The following is a 7,916-nucleotide window of genomic DNA, read 5'->3' as shown; positions in this document are numbered from 1 at the left end:
TCCAATGCATGAAAGTGAAAAGGGAAAGGGAAGTCGCTCAGTCGTGTCCAACTCTTTGTGACCCCATGGACTGCAGCCCACCAGGTTCATCCATCCATGGGATTTTCCAGGCAAGAGTACTGGAGTGGGGTGCCATTGCCTTCTCCGATGAAAAGAAGCTAGGGATTTTAATTTTATGGATCAGAAGACTTGATATTGTTAAAATATCAGTTCTCTCCAAATCAATATATACAGGCTTCATTGCAATCCCATTCAAATTACAAGCAAAGCTTTTTGTCTATACATTGTTTTTTAAAGTTTATTTTTAATTGGGGGATAATTGCTTTATAATATTGCATAATATGTTTCTGCTGTACAACAGTGTGAGTCAGCCATAAGTGTACATATGGCTCCCTCCTGAACCTCACTCCCACCACCCCTGCATTCACCCTGCTAGGTATCACAGAGCACTGGGTTTAGCTTCCTGTGGTATACAGCAACTTCCCACTAGCTATCTATTTTACATTTGATAATGCATATGTTTCAATGCTTTTCTCACAACTTGCCCCATCCTCTCCTTCCTCTGCTGTGTCCACAAGTCTGTTCTCTACGTCTGTTTCTCTATTTCTGCCCTGCAAATATGTTCATCACTGCCATTTTTCTAGATTCCATATATATGTGTTAATATATAGTATTTGGTTTTTTTTTCTTTCTGACTTACATCACTCTGTATAACAGGCCCTAAGTTCATTCACTCAGTTCAACTGAGTGAGTAATATTGAGTAATATGGCTGAGTAATATTCCATGGTATATTTGTACCATGAATTCGTTATCTATTCATCTGTCAACGGACATCTACTTTGCTTCCATGTCTTGACTATTGTAAATAGTGCTGCAATGACTATTGGGATCTATGTGTCTTTTTGAATTACAGTTTTCTCTGGGTATGTGCCCAGTAGTGGGATTGCTGGGTCATATGGTAGTCTCATTCCTAGTATTTTTAGGAATCTCCGTATTATTCACCACAGTGGCTGTATCAATTTACATTCCCATCAAGAGTGCAAGTGCAAGTGTTAGTTGCCAAGAGGTGTCTGACTCTGTGTGACTCCATGGACTGTAGCCTGACAGGCTCCTCTGTCCACAGGATTCTCTGGGCAATAATACTGGAGTGGGTTGCCATTCCCTTCTTCAGGAGATCTTCCCAACCCAGGGATCAAACCCGGGTCTCCTGCCTTTCAGGCAGATTCTTTACTGTATGAGCCACCAGAGTCATGACAGGGCAAGAGGGCTCCCTTTTCTCCACACCCTTTCCAGCATTTCTTGTTTGTAGATTTTTTTGATGATGGTCATTCTCACTGGTGTGAGGTGATAAGTCATTGTAGTTTTGGTTTGCACTACTCGAATAAAGAGTGATGTTAAGCATCTTTTCATGTATTTATTGGTGATCTGCATGTCTTCTTTGGAGAAATGTCTCTTTAGGTCTTCTGTCCATTTTTTTATTGGGCTGTTTGTTTTTCTGATATTGAGATGTATAAGCTGCTTATATATCTTGGAGATTGACCTGCTTTATTTGCAATTATTTTCTCCCATCTGAGGGTTGTCATTTCATCTTGTTTATAGTTTCCTTTGCTGTGCAAGACTTTTAAGTTTAATTAGATGGGGTTTATCCCATGTATGCAAGGGTTCTTCAACATACCCTAATCAATCAATATGAGATACTATATAGGCAGATTGAAAGATAAAAACCATATGATAATCTCAATAGATGAAGAGAAAGCTTTTGACAAAATTCAACACCCATTTATGGCAAAAAAAAAAAAAGCCTTCATAAAATGAGCATGGAAAGACCTCAACATAATAAAGGCCATATATGACAAACCCATTGCAAACATTAATCTCAGTGGTGAAAAATGGAAAGCATTTCCCGTAAGATGAGGAACAAGATAAGGATGCCCACTCTTACCACTATTATTCAATATAGTTTCTGAAGTCCTTACCCAGCAATCAGAGAAGAAAAAGAAATAAAAGGAATCCAGAATGGAAAAGAAGAAGCAAAACTCATTGTTTGCAGATGACATGATATTATACATAGAAAATCCTAAAGATACCATCAGAAAATTACTAGTAGAAAATCAATGAACTTAGTAAAGTCTTGGGATACATAATCAATACACAGAAATCCCTTGCATTCATATATATTAACAACAAAAAATCAGAAAGAGAAGTTAAGAAAACAATTCCATTTGCCATTTCAATGAGAAGAATAAAATATCTGGAAATAAACCTACCTAAAGAGACAAAGACCTGTAGGCAGAAAACTATAAGATGCTGATGAAAGAAATCAAAGATAACACAAACAGATGGATAGATGGATCAATGATATATTTATATCATGACCTTAGACAGGAAGAATCAATACTGTGAAAATGACTACACTACCCAAAGCAACCTACAGATTCAATGCAATTGCTATCAAATTAACAATGGCATTTCTCACAGAACAAAACAAAAAAAAATTTATAATTTATATGGAAACACAAAAAACCCAGAACAGCCAAGGCAATCATATGAAAAATAGAGCTGGACGAATCAACTTTCCTGACTTCAGACTACACTACAGAGCTACAGCAATCAAGACAGCATCGTACTGGCACAAAAACCAGAAGTATAGGTCAATAGAACAAGATAGAAAATCCAGAGATAAACCAGTGCCCCAGTGGCACCTTATCTCTGAGAAAAGAGGCAAGAATGCACAATGGAGAAAAGACAGCCTTTTCATTATGTAGTGCTGGGAAAACAGGACAGCTACCTGTACAGGAATGAAATTAGAACACTTCCTAACACTATACACAAAAATAAAGTCAAAATGGATTAGAAATCTAAATGTAAGGCCATAAACTTTAAAACTCTTACAGGAAAACATAAGCAGAACCCTCTGACAAAAATTGCAGCAAGATCTTCTTTGACCTACCTCCTAGAGTAATGAAAATAAAAACAAAAATAAACAAATGTGATATAATTAAATTTAAAAGCTTTTGCACAGTAAAGGAAACTATAATGATGAAAAGACAACCCTCAGAATGGGAGAAGATGATAGCAAATGAAACAACTGACAAAGGGTTAATATCCAAAATACACAAGCAACTCATGCAACTCAATATCAGAAAAACAAACAGCCCAATCAAGAAGTGGGCAGGAGACCCTAAATAGACATTTCTCTGAAGAAGACATATAGATGACCAATAAACATATGAGAAGATGCTCAATATGACTCATTACTAGAGAAATGCAAACCAAGACTAAATGAGGTATTACCTCATACCGGTCAGAATGGCCATCTTCAAAATATCAAAACTAAATGCTGGAGAGAATGTAGAAGGAAACCCTTTTGCACAGTTGTGGGAATGTAAAGTGATTCAGCCACTATGGAGAACAATTGTGGAGATTCTTTAAAAAACTAGAAATAAAACTACCATATGACCCAGCAATCCCACTACTGGGCACATACCCAGAGAAAACCATAATTCAAAAAGACTCAAGTATCCCAATATTCTTTGCAGCACTATTTATAATAGCCAAGACATGAAAGCAATCTGGATGTCTATTGACAGATGAATAGATAAAGAAGTTGCAGTGAAAAGTGAAAGTGAAAGTGAAAGTTGCTCAGTCATGTCTGACTCTCTGCAACCCTATGATAGCCCATGGAATTCTCCAGGCAAGGATACTAGAGTGGATTGCCATACCCTTCTCCAGGGGATCATCCCAACCCAGGGATCAAACTCAGGTCTCCTGCATTGCAGGCAGATTCTTTACCAGCTGAGCCACCAGGGAAGCCCAAGAATACTGGCATGGGTAGCCTATCCCTTCTCCAGCAGATCTTCCCAACCCAGGAATCAAACCGGGATCTCATGCATTGCAGGCATATTCTTTACCAGCTGAGCTACCAGGATATTACTTGGCTATAAAAAGGAATGCATTTGAGTCAGTTCTAATGAGGCAGACAAACCTACAGCCTATTACACAGAGTGAAGTCAGAAAGAGAAAAATATAGTGTATTAACACATATATATGGAATCTAGAAAATTGGCACTGATGAACATATTTGCAGAGCAACATGGAGACGCAGACATAGAGAACAGACTTGTAGAAACACTAGGGGAAAGAGAAGAAGGAACAAATTGAAAGAGTAACATTGAAAGGTTTATATTACCATGTGTAAAATAGAGAGCCAAAGAATTTGCTCTAGGACTCCTCAGGGAGCTCAAATCCAGGCTGTGTGACAACCCAGGGGGGTGGAATGGTATGGGAGGCAGGAGAGAGGTTCAAGAGGAAGGAGCCATATGCATATCTATGGTTGATTCATGTTGGCGTTGGCAGAAACTAACACAATATTGTAAAGCAATTATCCTCCCATTAAAAATTAAAAACAAAAAAAGAACAGGGAATCATGTGTTGTGGCAACTCATCCGGCAAATGCAAAACTGAAAATTACAATTGTAATAAGTTTACTCACTTGAGTTTAAAAGTCTTTTCTTTGTTTTAGGTTCTCAGTTCAGTTCAGTTGTTCAGTCATGTCCAACTCTTTGTGACCCCGTGGACTGCAGCTCACCAGGCTTTCCTGTCCATCACCAACTCCCAGTGCATACTCAAACTCATGTCCATCAAGTTGGTGATGCTATCCAACCATCTCATCTTCTGCCATCCCCTTCTCCTCCCGCCTTCAGTCTTTCCCAATATCAGGGTCTTTTCCAATGAGTCAGTTCTTCGCATCAGATGGCCAAACTATTGGAGTTTCAGCTTCAATATCAGTCCTTCCAATGAACACCCAGGACTGATTTCCTTTAGGATGGACTGGTTGGATCTCCTTGCAGTCCAAGGGACTCTCAAGAGTCTTCTCCAACACCACAGTGCAAAAGAATCAATTCTTAGATGCTCAGCTTTCTTTATGGTCCAACTCTCTCACATCCATACATGACTACTAGAAAAACCATAACTTTGACCTTTGTCGGCAAAGTAATGTCTCTGCTTTTTAATGTGCTGTCTAGGTTGGTCATAACTTTTCTTCCAAGGAGCAAGTGTCTTTTAATTTCATGGCTGCAGTCACATCTGCAGTGATTTTGGAGCCCCCCAAAATAAAGTCTCTCACTGCTTCCATTGTTTCCCCATCTATTTGCCATGAAATGATGGGATTGGATGCCATGATCTTAGTTTTCTGAATGTTGAGTTTTAAGCCAACTTTTTCAGTCTCCTCTTTCACTTTCATCAAGAGGCTCTTTAGTTCTTCTTCACTTTCTGCCATACATGTGGTGTCATCTGCATATCTGAGGTTATTGATATTTCTCCTGGTTCCACTAATCAATTAAGCCAAAGTTGAACAAGCTGAGAGGTATGCTGATGGGAAAACATTTTAGAGGCTACACATTTACATTTTACATTTGAGGTTATACCAAATTGTTACTCAATCATTGTACATGTCAGCAGTGGACTTAAAATTCTATATTTCATGAGTATTATACTCTGTGATGATTTAACTAGAGATTTCCCTTTTCCTCTTGAACACTGAGGCAAAAATATAGCTAGAAGTGGCAATGTTTGCATTTTAAGAACTTGATAAGAGTTATATAAAGTTATATCAAGCTTTATCCTAGGAATGCTTTTGTTCTCTCAGGGTTCGAATTTTGAAAAAAAGAGAAATTTATCAAGTCAACTTTCTCTAGCTGTATATGCCAGAAGACTCAGTTCTGGAATGTCAAAAGAGTTTCATCTTGGTAGTTTTCTCCAGTCTAAAGTATATTGTTACCATGTGGTGTTAATTTTTTGAAAATCATCTTTTGTCTTCGTAGGAGCATAGTTGACGATTTCCACATTTTGTACACCATAGCGGACTGCGAGACAGAATAGAGGTCTGGTTTCCCATTTTGTCAAAGTATAAGAACACACACACACTTAAATGACAGTTACTGCCACACAGTTAAGGTTTAACAATTCCAATCCCCCTCACAAACGGAGACCTCTAGACAAACCAAACTGGCCCAGTTCCCAGAAGAGAAGCAACCTGTATGGGTTCAGTTCTCAAAGGAGAATAAGCCCAGATGGAGGTGGAGGATGGGATTCCTCTGTACCCCAGAGCAGCCTACACCAGAACAAAACCAAAGGCTTGCTGAGGCTGCGGGTGCCTGTTGGGGATAGCTCCTCCAAGTTCCCCATAGTAAAACGAGGCCTTGGAAGCTGGTAAGGACTTAAGAAAGAGATGCCTGCTGATTAGGGTCGACCTGCCATGGGTACAGACTCCTGCTGACTCACCAGAAATTGTTGTCAAACAACTTTATGTGCCTGATTCATGGGAGGCCAAACAAACTGAAACTTTGGAGTATGGAGTAGAGAAAGGTTTCTTGATGGAGAGGGCATCAACCAAGAGTATGGAAGACAGAAGTTAGTCTCAGATCCATCTTGCTGGCTGACTGGGGCTGATCTATTCTTTAAATTGTTACCAGTTCTCCTGGCCCAACTGCTTTTTTGTTGTTGTTGTTACTATATGCTCACATTCTTCCAATCATTAACTCTTGATCCAGACTTTTGAGACTCAGGGGAGGCCTGAGAGACTAAAGCAAAAGCTTTTACTTCAAAAGATGGGGACATTGGGGTTTGCATGCTGTTTCATTAGGGGAACGTGATTTTGCCATAGAAAAAAGAGCTAGTACAACAATAGGAGCACTTTGACCATCAGATCTGCAAGGCTCTCAAGATGAGTCAGAAGGGGATTTTCTGTCATAGGGAGGGGTGAATAAGGCTAGAAAGAACAGGGTCTGTTCTGAGTGGGTGGTGTGATCCCATAGTTGAGTAGTATGTTCCCAGGTGGGTATTAAGGAGGGCTGTTTTACATTGCAGTGCTCGTAGTAAGCCCATATTGAGGGGTCTTGGAGGAAGGCCGTTTCCCTGGATTGGTGAGTGAATACAGTCAATTCAGCTAATCATTTATGAGAATGGGAATTTAGAAGGTCTGTGTGTAGCCTCACTCTAGATAAATAATAGGGAGCATCCATGAGTCTTGCCTAAGTCATATAGGGCAGGTGGTGGGGGGATCAGTAAATCATTTCTAGGAACATAAAGGAAGTTTCCTAACCTTTACAGTTTCCAGGAGCACTGACTTAGGGAAAGTTTAGCATCATCACTATGAGTTGTTTCAAATTACTTTTACTCAAATATCTTACATAAATTGTTTTAAATGGCATACTGTTTGCTATTGTTACATGATAAAAATTTATCATCATATGGAAAAACTCAGAGCCACAGATGTGCATCTGGACCAAGCTACCTTTTCCAACTGACTGGACATTCAACAATGATTTAAACGTCTTTTTACTGGCCATTTCTTTTCCCAAAAATAATGATTATAATTAAGATAACTGAAGACTTATCTGGGTTGCCTGTGTATAACAAATTCTGAAATGATATATTAAACCACAAACACTTTTTTTTTTTTGAGGCCAGGCTGTATGCAAGGGCCTCTCAGTAGTCTAATTGCATTAGAGAACTTGCCAACACTTAGTGGCAGCCTCAGGGAGAGATTGAAGAGGGAGAAAGTGATGAAATATGGGCTTCTCTGTGAAAGTTCCTAGAGCACAGGACTTAACCGGCTCCTCTTTCATCTGTACACACCTCATGGTGCTATGTATTAGATTAGGCACTTCATCACAAATCTTGTTCTTAATTCACCCACAGAATAAAGTGTCCTCAAAATAGACACTCCAAAATGATTCATTTTGCCACCTCTTAGTTCTATTTCTTCCTACTGGCAAGAAGAAATCAATACTGGTTTCCTGAGCACCAGGGCAGAGAGCTTTCTGAAGAGCTTTCAGATTTTGCCCTCCTTCATCTTTCTACAAAGCTTATATCTGAGCAGCAACAATGGGTTGAGGACAAGTCTGCATATGTC

This window comes from Cervus canadensis, chromosome 15 (genome assembly GCF_019320065.1).
Source record: "Cervus canadensis isolate Bull #8, Minnesota chromosome 15, ASM1932006v1, whole genome shotgun sequence".
Classification (NCBI taxonomy): domain Eukaryota; kingdom Metazoa; phylum Chordata; class Mammalia; order Artiodactyla; family Cervidae; genus Cervus; species Cervus canadensis.
The sequence above is the reverse complement of the archived record's forward strand: the minus strand, read 5'-3'. Positions refer to the sequence as shown.